This window comes from Haliotis rufescens, unplaced genomic scaffold, assembly GCF_023055435.1.
Source record: "Haliotis rufescens isolate VD_foot unplaced genomic scaffold, xgHalRufe1.0.p SCAF_17, whole genome shotgun sequence".
Classification (NCBI taxonomy): Eukaryota; Metazoa; Mollusca; class Gastropoda; order Lepetellida; family Haliotidae; genus Haliotis; species Haliotis rufescens.
Genome location: NW_025963857.1, coordinates 6,016,581 through 6,034,588, shown reverse-complemented (window position 1 = coordinate 6,034,588; position 18,008 = coordinate 6,016,581). Strand labels below are relative to the sequence as shown.

The 18,008-nt window shown below is 39.3% G+C and overlaps 1 long non-coding RNA gene across 1 annotated transcript; it reads right to left on the bottom strand.

Annotated features, from left to right (window-relative positions):
* Window positions 1-2,104: 2,104 nt before the first annotated feature.
* Window positions 2,105-13,664, bottom strand: LOC125381077. The gene is made up of 3 exons (XR_007221685.1): window positions 13,653-13,664; window positions 11,628-11,631; window positions 2,105-2,247 (listed from the first exon to the last, which is right to left on the bottom strand). It is a non-coding gene; the product is annotated as an uncharacterized LOC125381077 (long non-coding RNA).
* Window positions 13,665-18,008: the final 4,344 nt, after the last annotated feature.

Here is an 18,008-nt window from a genome sequence, read left to right as displayed (position 1 = left end):
GATATTGCTGAAATATTGCTAAAAACGGCGTGAAACCATACTCACTCACTCACATTGCAGAAGTATTGCTATTAGCGGCGTAATACCATACACATGCACTCACTGAGTGATATTTTCAACATTTTCACAACAACTGATATAACATTGATGTGTAACTTATGCTTTTAGAATATAAACGCCGCTTCCTCTACACACATAAATGGTATGAAAAAAAATCTCTTGCTTATTTTCACATATTATATAGTATTTGAGGTTCTGGTATAATATTTGAAGCAGCATACTGAGTTCATCCACACAGTTTCATTATAACCCGTTCATCATTTCATATCGCGTTATTGGGGGTCTCGGGATATTAGTGATGCTCAATTTACCGGTAACGACTATCCAGTAATTAAATATTCGATATTTTTTAATCTGATCAGAAAATGAGCTAACAAGTGTGCAACTTGGACTGGCATTACATCTCAACTACTTCCCGTATATTTCAACGAGACGTCTATATAGCCACGGAGTCCAGCTGAACTGAGCCGAGTGTGACGTCACATAAACGAGATGAGCTTTGGAAATGCAGGCCTGAACGTACGGTCTCCCAGCTTGGCGGAAGTTGCCGACGCGCATAGAGAATCAGCTTACAGAAAAAATACAAATCTCTAAAATGGGCGTTGTCAACTTGCGATATTGTGATATCAAGAGACGGGGCTCAACTTATTAAAATACACTTAATAAGGAGATAAATATTTCGTTTTGTAAGATTTGCGTGATGTTATGCTGAATGGATGTACGGAATTTTTTTAATTGAACACTCCGCCAATTGTAACATGAACGTTAATTAAAATCGATATTTAGGAGGAACTAATATACTGAGCGCATGACACAACAAGACTGTCGTTAGTAATACGCCTCCTCGTGCTCACCTTCGAAAAGATGCATGATATGGGGTGCCGCGAAACCGATCAATGGTTTCGAGGTCCTCCAATAATGATGGTTCATTTTACGAAAGGGTGGTCACATGTTCAAGCCCATTTCTCAGAAAATAAACAAAAAAACAGGAAATATCACAAATTCAATTCTTTATCACAGTTCCTCATCTTACTTGTAATTTTTAGTTATGCGTATTTATAAACTACAAATAATCAAAGTTAGAAAAGACGTACATACTGTTTGGCCCCTGCACAAGATAGTGTCAACTCGCCTGAAACTGAGGTGGTGACAGAGCGGTCAAACATGTGCGAGATTTTAGACATGCAGCTTAGCTGGGATGGAAAAAAGTTGTTTACTGTTACAGTGGAATTACATATGTGAAAGAGACCATGGGAATTAGCAGAAGAATTAACCTGGAAGTTATTCACGGGAGCAGTGGACAGTGGCAGGATATTTGTATCTTGGACAGGTACCAAATTACGTTCGTTAGCAAGCTGCTGCTGTCCCTGAAGAATGTTCGAATAATGTCGTTTTTGAGCCGAGCTCGAGTCAATGGAATACGACTTCAACGATTCATCGGTTTTGTGGCCGGTTATTTTGCAAATATCGCGATTTTCAATGCCTGCGTTTGACAGCAATGTGACGGCAGTTGCCCGAAGACAATGGCTTGTATACACTTTGAGACCAGCGTTGGTAGAAATTTCTTTCATCATGTTGCCAATGACATTTACACCAACTGGCCTCGTGGTGTACCATTCGGTGTCGTCGACGTGGACTCGTCTCTTTGGAGCCTGGTAAAAAGCACCATTGTTGGGATTGAGGAGAGACATGTATTTTTTTAATGAAAGTACAGGACAGAATTGGTCCGATGTTGCATAAATGCGTTTGTTGGGCCCATTTGAGTCTTTGAGGTCCCCCCTGTGATTTTTAGTGACTTCGGAGTGTGTCATTTCAATAAACTCGAACCCCTGTTCATCAGTGGATACACGAAAGGAAGATGCAGTTAATTCCCTTTGGTTTTCTTTACCACGACGAGCGAAACCGAGTGTAAGGTCGAACCACACTTTACGAACCAAGCCGGAAGGAGTTTCCGTATCAAAACTTTCACGAATTATTTTTAAATCATTCTCGGGGATAGCAGCATGATGTGTTGTCTGGTCAAGGCCATCGCGCTTAAGTTTTAATCATGGACAGAAAAACATTGTTTGCAGTGTGAAATTCCCGGACTTGGATTATGTTTATGCTGCGCTCAAATGGCGGTCCCCTGATGTGCCTGTGTATGGCAGCACGCAACCCAACAAAACTCGATTTTGAGTAAAGATCTCCCTCAGCAATTCTGACTTCGGCATAAAAGAACCTCAGTTTCTCATTCAGTTGAAAAGCAGGAAGCTCTTCGAAGTTCAAAACCTCGGAAACCAAGCCATTCTGGAAGTGAAAAGATTGCCGTGCTCAGGGTACAAATGTGACAGTAAGTGGGAGTAATTTGTTATTATTACAGCGTTGTGTTTAAATGAAATTTCCGTATATCCATTTAGCATAACATATCATAATTCTTACAAAACGAAATATGTAATTTACGTTAAAATTTTGGTCAATCTCCTTATATTATTGCCAATTTTTGCGATGGCACATTGTTCATTGTTTACATTGCTATCATGGCAATTGTGTAAGGGAGGTAACTCTCGCTGATGTTGATCGAATCTGCGTAGGAATGTTTGGTATGTGTTTATGTATTTTATGTTTTAATGGCTTACGTCGAAATATTTTAACTCCCCAGGAGGTATTACGCGCAGTAGATTTAGAGAGGTTTCCATCCACGATGTCTTGTACTGCTTTTGCATCAAGGGACGCGAAGCGGTCACTGGACGCTTGAACTTTGGGCTCTACGGAAACGCTGGCTGTATTTCCTAGTTCAGGGGCCATCTCAGAACGGTTTTCAGCTGTTGTGAGTAATAATAATAACAAAATAAGGTGGGTGTATGAAAGTCATAACTGTTAAAGAGTTGCAATAAATGTTTTTTACTCTGTTAAAAATAATTATTATTGATTTTGTTTTGTTTTTTCCTTTGGCCAAGCCCAAGGAAATTACATCAATTATGATTATGATTGTGTAATTAATGGAAAAAGGTAAATTTCATTTACCTTCAAATTCTTGAATTATCTCAGAAAATGTCTCGTCGTCCCATTCACTCAATATTTCATCGAAATCTCCGATGTGGAAGTCAGGGTAAATTTCCATCTGTTCCTCCATGTTGATGATTTCAAAAATAGTTCCATTAATTAATGTATACATACACTGTGATGAGACCCAAAAAATTCAGTGATGTTATGCTCATTCGACAACACTTTTTAACCAATCAGATCAGGGAACATACCTACTTTTATGTTACAATAAAAAATGAAGTACACTTTTCAACTTGTTTTCTGTTATGCCACGCATTCTTTGACTATTGTAGTAACCGCATCTCTGGATTTTGTGACCTGTAATTATCCATTTATATATTTATAAATATCTACTGACAACACTGCAAACACGAAAACGTCGTGTTTTCCGTATATGGTCATTGGACGGAAAAACGACTAAAATTCATTAAAACTGATTAATTGGTGAGCGTCCAGAAACTGTCCGAAAAAGCGTCGTGTTTTTCAAGCGTAAAATGGACGGAATAACGATGCTTTTTTGCTCCGTTTTGTACAAATGTTAACAGCCAATCAGATGGCGCTGGTCACCTGACGCACGCGATGCCCAAGTCTTCCTTTAGGGAGCATTTAATATTTAGGTTTCGTATCTCTGGCATGCCCTGCTCTTGTATCTATCTCGCGCAGTGCGGCGAGATTTGCTGATTAGTCAGTTTTAGGATACGAAACCTGTGGATGGAATTCAGACACGCGCCAAGACGTCAAACCAAACCATGTTATCAAGTTTATTGAGATAACATATCCCTCCGATATGGTCATCTCTTTCGGACAATAGGTTGTATTTTATTTTGTTATAACAGTAAATATTTTTTTAATGTGAAGTTAATATACGATATTCGGCTTTTCCTTTGGACGAGAGGTCTGTTACATAACCGCGAAACTGAAGTTCATAAGTGTATGAACGACACATCTTGACGTCCATGCGTTTTTCACGAGGCTGCATTCTTGAAATGATGTAAACACTCACGGACTACTTGCATATTCCTTGGGGAAATCCACGGGAATTACCTAGCACGAATTACATACAGAGGTCTCGCTTCTCACCATTTAGACCCTTTAATTTTGAACTTAGCGTTTTAACATACATTATGATACGTCGGAGGGTTTGATTGCATGTCCGTTCAAGGATAACCTCGGTACAACCCATCCTAGAGAACCAAATGAAGAAAAGCACATCCAAGCTATTGCTGTGACAGTCTACAGCAATCTATGAATGTAGCTTAGTATCTAATTGAAACTTCGTTACAATTACCTTTCAATGATCGGCCAAATGATCAGTCATGAAACACCTGAAATGGCCACAGGTTCATTAACGACTTCGGAAATCTCTCCCGCCACGTTTGATGTGTCGGCCATTTTGACGTCTTGTACTTGATGTAAATGTATTACGACGCTCTGTCGTTGTGACAGACTTACTGGGGTAGTTCTTAACAGAGCTTTCTCATCTAATGGGGATATTATTGGAATACATTTCTTGAAAACAAGCTAAAACAGATGTTCCTGAAAAGCATGTAGAGCAGACAAACGCTTATGTGACTTCACTCTTTGGGAAAATATTTTATTCCGCGATACAGCTTCTTGTTGTGTGGCTGTCAGTGTAAACAAGAGGGCGCACGTATAGATCTAGCGCTACATCCCGCGAGGTATAAAATAGTGATATAAAAATTATAAGAACTTACTTTCACTTTGTGAACGCTCTGACGTTCATACAGTTTGGCCCTCACTCTATGAAGGTCACTCCAATGAACTCACACAAAGTGAAAGTCAATTCTTAAATGAAACGCCAAATACTTCAGCAGTCATTCGTTCCAGACCTTGAAGTGTGTAATTTAAAAAATCTTCATTTCCCTCTTGTGAAACCTTACAGAGGGCGTTGTCTACTTTCGTCAACAGTGCAGTTCGCCTACAGGTTTATCAAAACAGCTTTATGCATGACTTTATGCACCACTGCGTCGTTTACATTCGCCCATAGTGCATTTTGCCTTCAGTGTTATCGAAACAACCTTATGCAACCTTATTGTTAATCAGAACGTTTAGACTCTGACATCGGCATGCAGTTGAGCTCATTGCCCATCCCATTATTGATAAATGCTTCTTGAAGAGCTATGAAATCAGATGCTGCAATAGCGCATTTTTACACTTTATATTTTAATAGGCAAGTTAGGCTTCTGTCATGACTCAGCTTTACTTGCACGGATTACTATGGAAACCTAGAAGGGACATTGTCACATTGTCGCATTGTCACCTATCAAAAACAAGCAAAACATGTCAAAATTAATCAAAGCGCGACAATGCGACATTTTGGTCATTTTCCGCATTATTGTCGCTCTTTGAATAATCTGTTTTGTTTTTTTATTTTACCAAAGGGCGACCTTGCGACAACGCGACATTCTTCAAGGTTAAAATATGGCTCGTTGCCACATTGTCGCCCCATCAAAAATGTGTAAATATGACGTTAAGTTCCGTTAATGTTACAGTTAGCAAGCTGTAACCATCTTATATACATCTGCCGTAGGAGTTCTACTTGATACGTCTTGAAAACACAAGTCCGTCCATGGGTCAGTAACATTTTATTGTGAGCTCTTCCCTATAGGTGCGGGCGGTCGGGTAGTCTAGTGGTTTAAGCGTTCGCTCGTCACGCCTAAGACCCGGGTTCGATTCCCGACATGGGTACAATGTGTGAAGCCCATTTCTGGTGTCCCCCGCCGTGATATTGCTGGAATATTGCTAAAAGCGGCGTAAAAACATACTCACTCACTCATTCACTCCCTATAGGTGCTTAGTCATGCACATGGCTTCTAAAACAGTGTTGATCATATTCTTAAAAAGGCAATAAGAACAGACTACGCAGTACCTCATATGCAATCCACATTGCCCTAGCGCAGTGGTCGTCCGGAAGATCATACTCTTGGCCGTATAAGACAACTGACGGGTGCACGCCTGACCTGTGACCTCCCATCAGGTGTTTGATTAGGGAGAGGGGAAGGAAATATGTGCCCCTGCCCATCACCGAGGTTGCGACACACTCTGTATACTGCATGTAGTTTTGAGCATATTGCACTTGATATACTGTATGCTGCATGTGATACGTATTTGCGAGAAAGTTACAACTTTCAAGATTCAAGATTCAAGATTTCTTATACAACAGACCGCCGTCATATCACTGGCATATTGAGAACGGCGTTAAACAGTACACACAACTTGTTTTCAAAATGAAGCGCTGCAGTCTTTTAAAATAGAACCATATACATATGTAGTACCAACTCACTCACTGTGTTTCGAAAATTCAGCACAAAATATATATTAAGCAGGTGTGAGGTGAGATATCAGACTTTTATAAGCAGTCGAATAAGGATGATACAGGACACCCCACTGATTAGGTTCCTGTTTACTTAAGAGCACAGTTGGCCATGTCAGATGATATAACCAGACCCCAGCTGCTATAACGGACGGGGGCTCCGGACTGGACTTGTTATTGTGTGGTATGAGCTGTGACGTAGACTGTCTCCCAGACCCAAGAGAATTAAATTAAAAAATGAGTCCAACTCAAGTCTAGAATGATTGGACAAGTCTAGATTGCCTCAGCACTAGCATGAATTTAAGAATTATGTCTTTTTAATTTTATTATTTTTATTTTTATACATGGATAGACCAACCAGGAGAGAAATTGATGGATCATTAATATCACATGTTACCACTGATCCAGTTAAAGTCATCACACAATAAAATATAAGTATTTGATATTACGAAGTGCATGACAATGTACATAGTCATTGTAGTGATGTACATACTAGTCAACTTGGTTACTATTTTTGTTATAGTGATAGTGCAGCGAGGCATCAACGATAACTATATGATATCCTCACTTGTCATCGATGTATTGACATCAATGGACGACACTTCAGCCAGGGTCAGTGTTATCGGATATGGTGTTGAGTCTCCGGTTTGGTCTGTTTGTTGAATAGAACAAGGGCACACGAGCAAGTGGCACAATGTAGAGATTAAAGCATTTCCACCTCCCACAAATCTGTTAAAATCAAATATATGTTATGGATTTGAAACCTCTGTTTGAACAATTGCGAGTTATTGTATACTCTGTATTATTTCTTCATGGTAGAATATTTCTTTTTATGATGCTTGTTGAATTATCCACAAATGACGAGAGATACAATGTAACCATCTACCTGGAGGTATACAATAATGCTACTGAAGCGCATATCTGATAAATGAGACTAATAGACTAATATTCCCTTCTTAAACACTGCCAGTTAAGGCATTCAAATCTTTACTTTTTAACTATTTATAGTTTTTTGTTGAAAAATTTGCATTTCAAATAACGGCAAATTAATGTCTAATGCAGTGAAAACATTTTTAATTCATAATAATTTCTGCAATAAAATCAGATAGTGATATAAACGGATATGATCCATACTGTGGTAAGCAAATTATTACTTATTGTTTCTTATTATGAATTAAATAAACTAACATAAGAAAAGATAGCACAACTAAATCATGTTAAACTCTGTGTGTGTGTGTGTGTGTGTGTGTGTGTGAGAGAGAGAGAGAGAGAGAGAGAGAGAGTAAAGAGAGAGAGAGAGTGAGAGAGAGAGAGAGTAGGTAACCATAAATCGAGGGAACACACCAATGTAACCTTTTGTGAAAAATCAAGTATTTACTTCGGGGCAAAATGTAGCGATACCATCAAAATCAGGTAATATGATACCTCCTGCGTTATAACCCACACTTCACAGCTGGACCATTTAGAGCACCAGTGCCTGTCGGCTAGACCACATGGTTTAAATATATGCTGATGGTCAGCACAGAGTAAGAGGTTCAATGAGTTGGGTTTGCTCTTTTTAAACCAAGTAAGAAGAAAGAATGGTAGTTACACGATATATTCACAATGTGAATGACACATATGGAAACTTAAAATGTCTATTAACAGTACAGTCGTAATATTCATCAAAACAGGAACCAATTCTGGAAACTATTAAACAATATTAAAATTTATTTATCCTGATCATGAGAAGCTAACAAGCCACTTCAGGAATATTTACAACACTAAAACAAAGAGATATGCAAATATGTGACAGACAAAAAATAACATCAAATGAAATTAGCACTTTTATAAAACAATTCAAGTCCAGGCGAAGATAACATAAATTAACATATTTTTTAAAATCAATATATTGTACATTAGTAGCCCATTTGGTTAAACTGTTTAATGTCTTTTTACAAACAACAACGAAAACTACTAAATATGTATACAAAAGCAAGTCTGGCCAGCTCCAGCTAGCTCTATTCCAGTGAATTCTTACATCAGAAGGGTGATAAGACTGACCCAAACACTTACAGGCGTTTTGCACTAAGCAGCTGCTTGGGTAAACTATTTTGCAAATTCATAAATGAAAGAATAATGGAACACATGGAACACGTTGAAAAAAACTCTATTACAAGACCACTGTAAGTCTGGATTTAGAAAGGGGATAACGACATCAGATAATGTATTTGTTCTTTTAATATTTATATATTCTACAAAAAGTAAAAGGAAATACAGACTTTCAAAAGGCCTTTGATTCAGTTGATAGATCACAACTCCCAACAAAGAAATTATCAAAATTAAAAATGATACCATCACTATATCTCTTATGAAGTGAAAACAGACAAGGGCATTTCACAATCCTTTAACTCCAACATCAGGGTAAGTCAAGGATGCATTTTGTCTCCCATATTATTTAATATATTCCTCAATGATCTTCCACTCTGTATCAAATCTGAAAGTTAAAATATAACACTTAATGGTTTAAACATTTGTCATTGGTTGTTTGCCGATGACTCAGTACTATTTGCCGATTCAAAAGAAAACTACAAGTGTTACTTGATGTTCTAAGTGTATTTTGAGCAACAAATAACCTAAAGAACAATGGTGACAAAACAAATGTTGGTGATAGAAAAACACTTGTTACGGATAGATATACTTACTTAGCAATTACATTTGAAGCAAATGTTCAATTTAAAATAGTGAATAGTGAATATGAATTTGCAAAGCATGTTTACCGCCAACTAGGCGTCGACAGATATTGTGCAAATCGTTTCATGTTTTTAATTGAACATTAAGTGTTCAAGTGATTTGATGCACTTCGCGAGGTGTGGCCTGTACACCAATAGACGTACAATAACAGCAGCCGTAGTGACTAGGTGACACTGCAAATTAACTGACATGCATGGTTGGCTCCCTGTTGCGTCGGTATGTCGGTGTCGGTTCTCAAGGTTCCTTTTTGTGTCATCGTGCATCCCGAATCTCCAATACAATAAACCTCTCCTGCCTTTAGATTACCGTTTGTATACATAAAAACACTATCGGGGCGTGGGAAGAAATCTCGAATGTGACGCACGTAAGTTCAGCAAGTTATATATCTAAAGTGAATGCAGATGTAAGCAGCAATGGCAGAATTCAAGTGTCGCGCGTACAAACGTACGCAGATATATTTGGCCATATTCAAATCCTCAAATGGTTTGCTAAAACCACGCCGTCAATGAAGGCACTGCTTGCAGTATATCGCTCCTACAAAATTCGCGTATGTCGGAGTGTCCCAGTGTGCTCTATATCCATTTTCGACCTCTTCCCTAATCCAATTTTCAAATGGTTTGCTTTTACGAAAGCCGTCAAAAGTAGGCACCGCTTGCGATCCTTGGGTTGTTATTAACCAATTTCAGACCTCGACCTCGCACCGCGATTCTCCTTCATGAAAATAGCTAAAATTAAATGAAAAATCGCCTTCGTGCTAAAAAACAACAACACGTAGCTGAAAACGTTAGCATTTTTGGCACAATATGGCGCCCTATTGTTAAATGGCTCCGGATTGGATCTATGTATTATCGATCAGATCGTCTTGACATTGCGCCGCCAATTTGTTTGAAACAATTGCAAGTGATATGAGAGGTTGAATCAGATTGGTCAATTGGTCAATAGGAGGGACATAGAAGGGACATAACTCGTAATAACAACATTGGTGGCGCTACGATCGAGCCCGGAAATTCCAGCATAGTTTGGCAAGGGTTGAAACTGGACTTTTATAGTCAGTTAACGCACTTGCCTCGGGTAAATGTAAAAACAAACTTTGGTGAAGAAACGAATAGGACAGGTATACCAACTCAATCTATTCTTAGAAAAAAAACATAATATTTAAAGTAATTCAGATCTCCTATCACCAGCATTCAAAAAGACAATAAAGTCTAAATAAGACTCTCTGTTCAAGGAAACTCTTCAGGTGCTAATGCAACCAAAGCAAGAGGAAACATCCAAAGGACATACAGGGTACTTTAAAGTGAACCTAACCTCCGTCAGGGTAAGATAAGGAAATATCGAGTGCACTTTTCTAAACTAAGATTAAGTAACCATAAATTAACTACTGGACTTGGAAGACATAAAAAAAACTCCCAACCCACTACATCAGAGACTGTGCTCTCCATGTTCAACCAACGGGCTGTGTAGGTCAAGTAATGGGAAAACCTTGTTTGTTAATAGTAGTAACCTGATACATTCTGTCGCTAGTTCCATACTGATAGGAGGGTTGGGGGGTGTCATCCAAATTATTGAATAACACTTTTACTGCTTCTGTGAGATCCCTAAAGATAAGCATTATTCTTGCATTTGGCCTAGGACTCTCTCTGTCTGTGTCTGTGTGTGTGTGTGTGTGTGTGTGTGAGAGAGAGAGAGAGAGAGAGAGAGAGAGAGAGAGCGATAGAGAGAGAGAGAGAGGGAGAGAGAAGAAGAGGAAAAAGGAGAATTGTACAGCATAGCAAATGCTGCGTAGTTGGGGTAGATATGTAGAATGCCCGGCCAGTATGACCTCTGAGACACTAAAATCATTAAAATGCGTAACACATGAAAAACAGACATCGGTATCGGCACACCCCGTCCGCTAACCCCAAGTCTGCATGTATCCACACTCATACCTGCAAAGATGCACCCTCTACAACTCAACTTACTCACACAATCATCTCACTACATCTGCGCCAACCCTCGTATCCCCACGCACGCACGCATCGTATTCATCTTTCCCCACCATATCCCTACAACCACCTCACTATGTCAACGTCAGCCATCATGGATCCATGCGCATGCTTACATGCATAATCCATCCTCCCATCATTCCCCCAACATCCATCGAACGATAAATATAACCGCGCTCATTTATCCCTATTCGTGGTTACACCCTCCTACCATTCCACAACATCCATCGCACTATAACTATAACCGCCTTCATGCATCCGAACTCACGAAGCATTGCATGCTTCCAATTACACGTTTAAAACATTGTCAATATTTTACAATATGTGCATATGTAATATCAGTAAACAGAGATTATATATAACACAATAGATTTCCTTCGTCTAATAGATTATCATAGACTGAGGGGCAGCCGGGAATTTTACAATGGCATTAAGAAGTTCAACTGGTCAGCAGGTGCGAGGTGCGGAAAATTACAATAAACTTCAGTTACAGATCTCCATAACGAATATCTGTAGTGTGAATAAAGATCACAGCTTGCTATAAAGTGTACTTCATCCCTGCAGATTTCCTTAGCTATTAAATTTGAGTCCAAATGATCATGTGGATAGCGGTGGATAGATGATGGATTTGGAAAAGTCATCTTCAGCGGGACGGTATTTGGAGATGGATTAGCATATGAACTATGATTCTCTTAAGGTAGTCTGTGCCACGTATGGTTATACTGAAAAGAATACAGGTACATGGGGGCCTTTTCGTCACCAGGAATATTCACAGAGCGGATGAAATTATTTTATTATATGCGGTGTCGAACTGACCAAAGGGAATTATGTTTGAAGGCGATGTAGGAAGACTTGAGTGAATATTGTGACACGAAAACTACTTTTAAATACATTGCCACTTTTAGTATGAAAAAATGGGAACAGTCCAGAATGTACAACAGCCTTATAATTCCCATATTCTCATTAGTACGTTGTATCTAATTACAGTGTCGGCCTCATTTACAGGTGTGTCAACAATACCTGTTCTCGTTCAATAACAATTTCACACCACGCGTGAATAAACAGTTATGCAGTTATACATATTTTCGTTAATTGGGGATATATTAATCAAAAAGACACAAAGGGTTTATGGAAGGTGAATTGGTGCCTTGATATATTCAACATGAACGAATCTTGTATTTTCTCCGCGATGCTGATGTGTATCATCGTTTAATGGGTCATTCAATTAAAGTATGTTTGGAAGCGATATCAAAGGCGCCGCCCAATAGACACGTGCACAATGTCGCCCGTTTCGCGTGAACTACCACCCAACCCTGTCATTAAGAGTTATTTTATCGGTACACAAATATCTTTGATGCGGTGTCAGTGTGGAAGGAGTTTGAATTACATCCGCCACTGGCCAAAGAAATCAGTAGTAATCAACAAGGCCCATGCCGTTCAAATAACCGAGTGACACACGTAACAACGGCTGTCATATATATATATATATATATATATATATTAATTTTTTACAGGCTCTGATCTGGCATTCCTTTTCAACAAGTACATTCACAATAGGTGTTTGAACACATGCTTCAAACAATCTTTTACAAACCAATAGGTGGGTCTTTAAATATCAGTATATTTCTGTATAAAGGACACAGCCCCACGCACAGTATAGATACACAGATTACATACAAAGCGGTGGTACAGTAACAAGAGGTGAAACTTCTGTTAAAGTACAATAAGAATTAGAATAATGAAGAACATAAAAATAGGACATCTTTAATGTATTTAGCACATAAGGACAAGTTATCAATGTAAGAAGTTTGAAGACAATTTCTTGGTAAAGTATGTTGGTCACAATATACCAAATTGGGCATACTTAACAAAAAACGTAACTCAACGTCGATAATATGTTCACAAAAAGGACGAAATCTAAGGTTTCTAGTAACACCCTTCCGCCAACCTTTATTTTTCATAATTTGTGATTCTCCATGAATAATGATAAATCTCCTCATTGCCCTCTTTGGTGTACTTTACTGAAATGTGCTTCAATTGGGACAGTTGACTTTAGAGTACAAATCTCAGCTTGAATGGTCATTTAACTTTGAAAACAATAATTGAACAGTCTAAAGCCCCTATCTCACATTCACGAATCTGAACACGAATGAACACGATTTAACGTTTTTCCTTTAATCGTGTTAGAACGTATGAAGGTCGGCACTCATTCGGGTTCATTCGTGTTAAGTCGTTATCGGTCGCGCGTGGTCGTATGGGCGTCGCAGCTCGGCTTAAATCGTGTTATAATTATTTGACAATGCAATGCAAAAATTTAGAACACGATTTAAGCCGAGCTGAAAAGTCGTGTTCAGTCGTATGAAGGTCGTGTTCAGTCGCGTTCAGTCGTGTTGGGGGGCGTGGGAAGAAACTCATACAACCTTCATACGTTTTAACACGATTCAACACGACTTTCATACGCCTTTCATACGGCTCCCATACGCCTGAACACGAAATCCATACGTTTGTCATACGACCGGAAGAGCCCATCACGTGACTGAGTGAGAACGTGGGAAACCCCCTGAAAGTGAAAGCTCATTCTACAGCCATGCCAAACCTCAGGCGGCCGAAACGGAAGCTCCTCCAAGCAAAACCAACCATGGATGAACATCCATCCGGTACCCAGGGACAAGATGAGCCAGCTGAAACCTCTGAACCACCACCAAAATCTGCTTCTTGCGGGTCTTGTTCGTTGTTGAACATGGTGAAGACTGACACAGAAATGCTGTTGCAATGCAGCTTATATACTACATGACTCACGTGACCAAAATAAACAAACATATGTCGTATGAAGGTCTTGCTCAGTCGTATGGAGATCGATTTATTTTTGTAGTCGTATGGACATCGTAATGATTCGGGTTTAATCGTATGGCGGTCGTGTTGATTCGTGTTAAGTCGTGTGGGCGTCGTATGAGTGTCGTGTTCAGTCGTATGAAGGTCGTATGAGGGTCGTATGAGGGTCGTTTTTGGTCGTATGAGGGTCGTGTTTGGTTAAGAAATTTGCATAAACCACAAGGTCGAGCACGAATCAACTCGATTTTTCAACTTTTCTTAAATCGTGTTCGTAATTTCTTAAATCGTGTATGTGAGATAGGGGCTTAAAGCTCTTTGATGATATTCTGTAGGATATAAATATTACAGACACTTTGAGTATTCCACACATGATTAAAACCATATGAACAAAATGATTTCCCTGTTGGATCTTTTTCTACAATACTACTACTACTTTGTATTTGTTTGTGAATCAAACAATTTTAAGTGTTGTAGATACCTAATTTGGATATTACTTTATGTGTTGGTTTGTTTGTTGTTTAACGCCACACTCAGCAATATGTTATTACAAAGAAGACATACCGTACTCGAGGTAATAAGCGCCCAGGGCGCTCTCAAAATTAGAAACAGGGGGCGCTTATTAGAATATTATTTTGATGGAAAAAAGTTGAAAGATAAATTTCGACATATATAAATACGACAGATATATTTTTCCAGAATTTTATTGACCATAATTAAGGGTACATATAACACACGCGTGCGTATTATACACGAATATATAAGTCTTGTGTACATTGATCAATCGGAAGGGGCGCTAAATGGGATTGTTCACTTATATATATTATAATATATATTATCAAATATCGCCGTGGGCGCTTATTAAAGCGGGGCGCTTATTACGTCGAATACGGTAATTGTTTTTCCAAATTGCTAAGCCAAATGACTGTTTCCTAACAATAAGTGTATGAGTGAGTTGGGTTTTACGCCGCTTTTAGAATATTCCAGCAATATCACGACGGGGGACACCAGAAATGGGCTTCACACATTGTACCAATGATGGGAATCGAACCCGGGTCTTCGGCCTGACGAGCGAACGATTTAACCCCTAGACTACCCGACCGCCAACTTAGTGTATGAGAAAATAACACACCAAGAAGAGCATCTCCCCAGACCACCTCTTGTGAAGTTAATGATTTGTATTTTCGATATGTACCCTTGATTTTTTAAGCCAAAAATAAGATCACAAACTAAGAGCAGAGAAAAGCATAAGAATTTCTCGTAAATCAGGATAAATATGTACATCATATCCAACAATTTGTACTGATAAAATAAGACTCAGCACACACCCTTGATGTACACAAACAGGGAGCAAAACAATCACTTGGTTCCCGATTGCATTGCAATCAAGCCTTGATATTGTAATCACTAATCCCAAACATTACACAAATCTTTCCTTTCAGACCAGTCTTTCTTAAGCAGGACCAGTCAAAAGCTTCCTTAGAGTCTTCAAGGATATTTGAATTTTCCTCTTCCGACGATTCGGATGTACATGTGCAGCCTCTTCCCATCTACTCGGACTTCAAGACAGTAAACTACGTCTATAACGAACACGCTTATAACGAACTGACCGATATGACGAACTTATTTTTTTAGTCCCGACCATTTGTTGTATAAATGGTGTATGTATGCTTATAACGAACTACGTTTATTACGAACTAAAATGAGTGGTCCCTTCGAGTTCGTTATAGCCGTAGTTTACTGTATATATATCCTTCGTGTTAGCTGATATAATTTTACTGCCCCCCAAAATCCAAATCGCATGTTGGCACTAGCCTTGTCCCAACTAAGGAAGACTCGACATGTATTTGACATCTTATTTCGCGTTAACGATGTTTCACTTGACTTCTGTCTTGATTGCTATACTCGATTCATATTGAGTTAGACATATTTAACAGCACTACATGTACCAATATAAATGAATTCACGTGTACATCTGTTTAAATGTCCTCACCTCCACATGTGTGGTGCCAAGTTACAGACAGATAGCTGAATCTGTTTTCGAGGAGTGAAGTAACTAGAGAATTTGCCAGGGGTACTGTAATGTTGGCAATCTCTCTCCCTCAACTGTGTTAGGTCACCTGAATTCTCTTACCTCCGCATGTGTTGCGCACTGGGGCTCCCTTCACCACCACTTCACACAAGGTTACTTGACTGTGTGTACTTGACTATTCTGACGTAACGTCCAATGGTGTTGACGGCGCAGGTCAAGTCTACCGCCAGACCACTGCCCACCGTGCCTTGGAAACTTGGAGCCCGGTGTCCCAGTATAAACTCTCCCCCGTACAAATTCTCTCCCCCCCCCCTTTACCCCCCCCTCCCCCCCCCCCCCCCCCCCCCCCGGAGATTTTATACCGGTACAGATTCTCCCTCGGAGAATCTGTTCTGAAATAAAATCTCCCCCGGGCGGATTTATTGCGCGCCCCCCTCAGTATAAAGTCTCCCCCCTGATTATTCGGTTTGTTGCAATGTCTTTAAGTACTATATTCTTTAAATAGTTATCTTTCTAATACAGTTGTTGTTGTCTGTATACATTTTTTAATATACCAGTTTGAGTCTACATGTGAACACAATCGATGGTTGAAATGTTAGTCTAAGAACAAAACATGAACTAATTCTCAAGAACTCTGATGTATAAAGTTACCTTCATCTTTGATTGACTGATGTATTTTCAATCTTTATTCAGCACTGAAGAGGGCACGGCCCTATGGTACGAAGCATTAAGTTTATGAATAATCAGCATTGATTTTGACTCCATAAACTGTCATAAAGTATTCATAAAGTATCAGGGGTGATTTCAACTTGCAAAATGATTGACATAGTCCTTTATAGAGCGAGGATTTGGCTGTTTTCTCACCCGATTGACTGATATTACAACATTCACATGGTTTAGAATGGTACAATGAATGGTAAAGCATTATATCTAACGACTAGTATTATATCTACCTATTTACCACTTTATTGTCTCATATTGCGGTAGTTAAAAGAAAACACAGTGCTCAAAGTGAAGCCCTTTTCACTCCACATTCTCAACATCGTCTCTATCAGAAGTGTTTGGCAACTATTGAACTGCATGGCAAGTATTTATAAAACGAACGGGAGAGGAAATATTCTGGGGGGAGGTAATATTTCGTAGGGTGGGGGAGAGTTTATTACGAGAGGGGCGGAACTGTACCGGTATAAATTCGCCGGGGGGAGATTTTATTCTGGGGGCGAATATATTTCGTGACACCGGCACTGTTGCTGGTCATCGGGTCAAAAGTATAGACCTCCACAGCGAAGTTGGTTAATCTTTTGTCTGGGTGGGGTAACATGTGATAATAATACACCCCACCCACCCCTCCACAACGTGAGGCTATGGTTAACAAAAGTAAGCGACAAAACTCTCCATATTCATAAGAACCTCTTGTGAAAACAGAGCCGCTTGTACGATTACGACTATATCATAAGCATGTTTCGGAATCACTCTCTGACAGAGTAATGATACCAGGCGTGGCACTCGTCACAAGCTGTTGGAACCCGTCACAAACACATGCAAAGCACGTCAACCGTTCGCCAGAAAAACATGGGGACATTATATGCCATATGTAACAAATGCCCCATAGTTCAAGGAATGAAGTTTGTCGCATGGGATAATGCATACAAAGTTCATGCAAAAATTCAAACAAACTCATTTGAAGTTTTAAGATTCCATATGGTATTAATTCGACTTGTCTCAAATACTTTCTGCGAATACATATAAATGTCTTCCTTGTTTGTAGTAGGGATGATGATGTATTTTTACGACTGCGATTTGGTGGTACATTTGCCGGACCCAGTAATATATCTCTCTTTGTAAGAACGTAATGTAGCTTTGGAATCAAGTATAACAGAATGGACATGTCTTCAAGCAAAATTGAGTGAGTGAGTGAGTATGGTTTTACGCCGCTTTTAGCAATATTCCAGCAATATCACGGCGGGGGACACCACAAATGGGCTTCACACATTGTACCCATGTCGGGAAT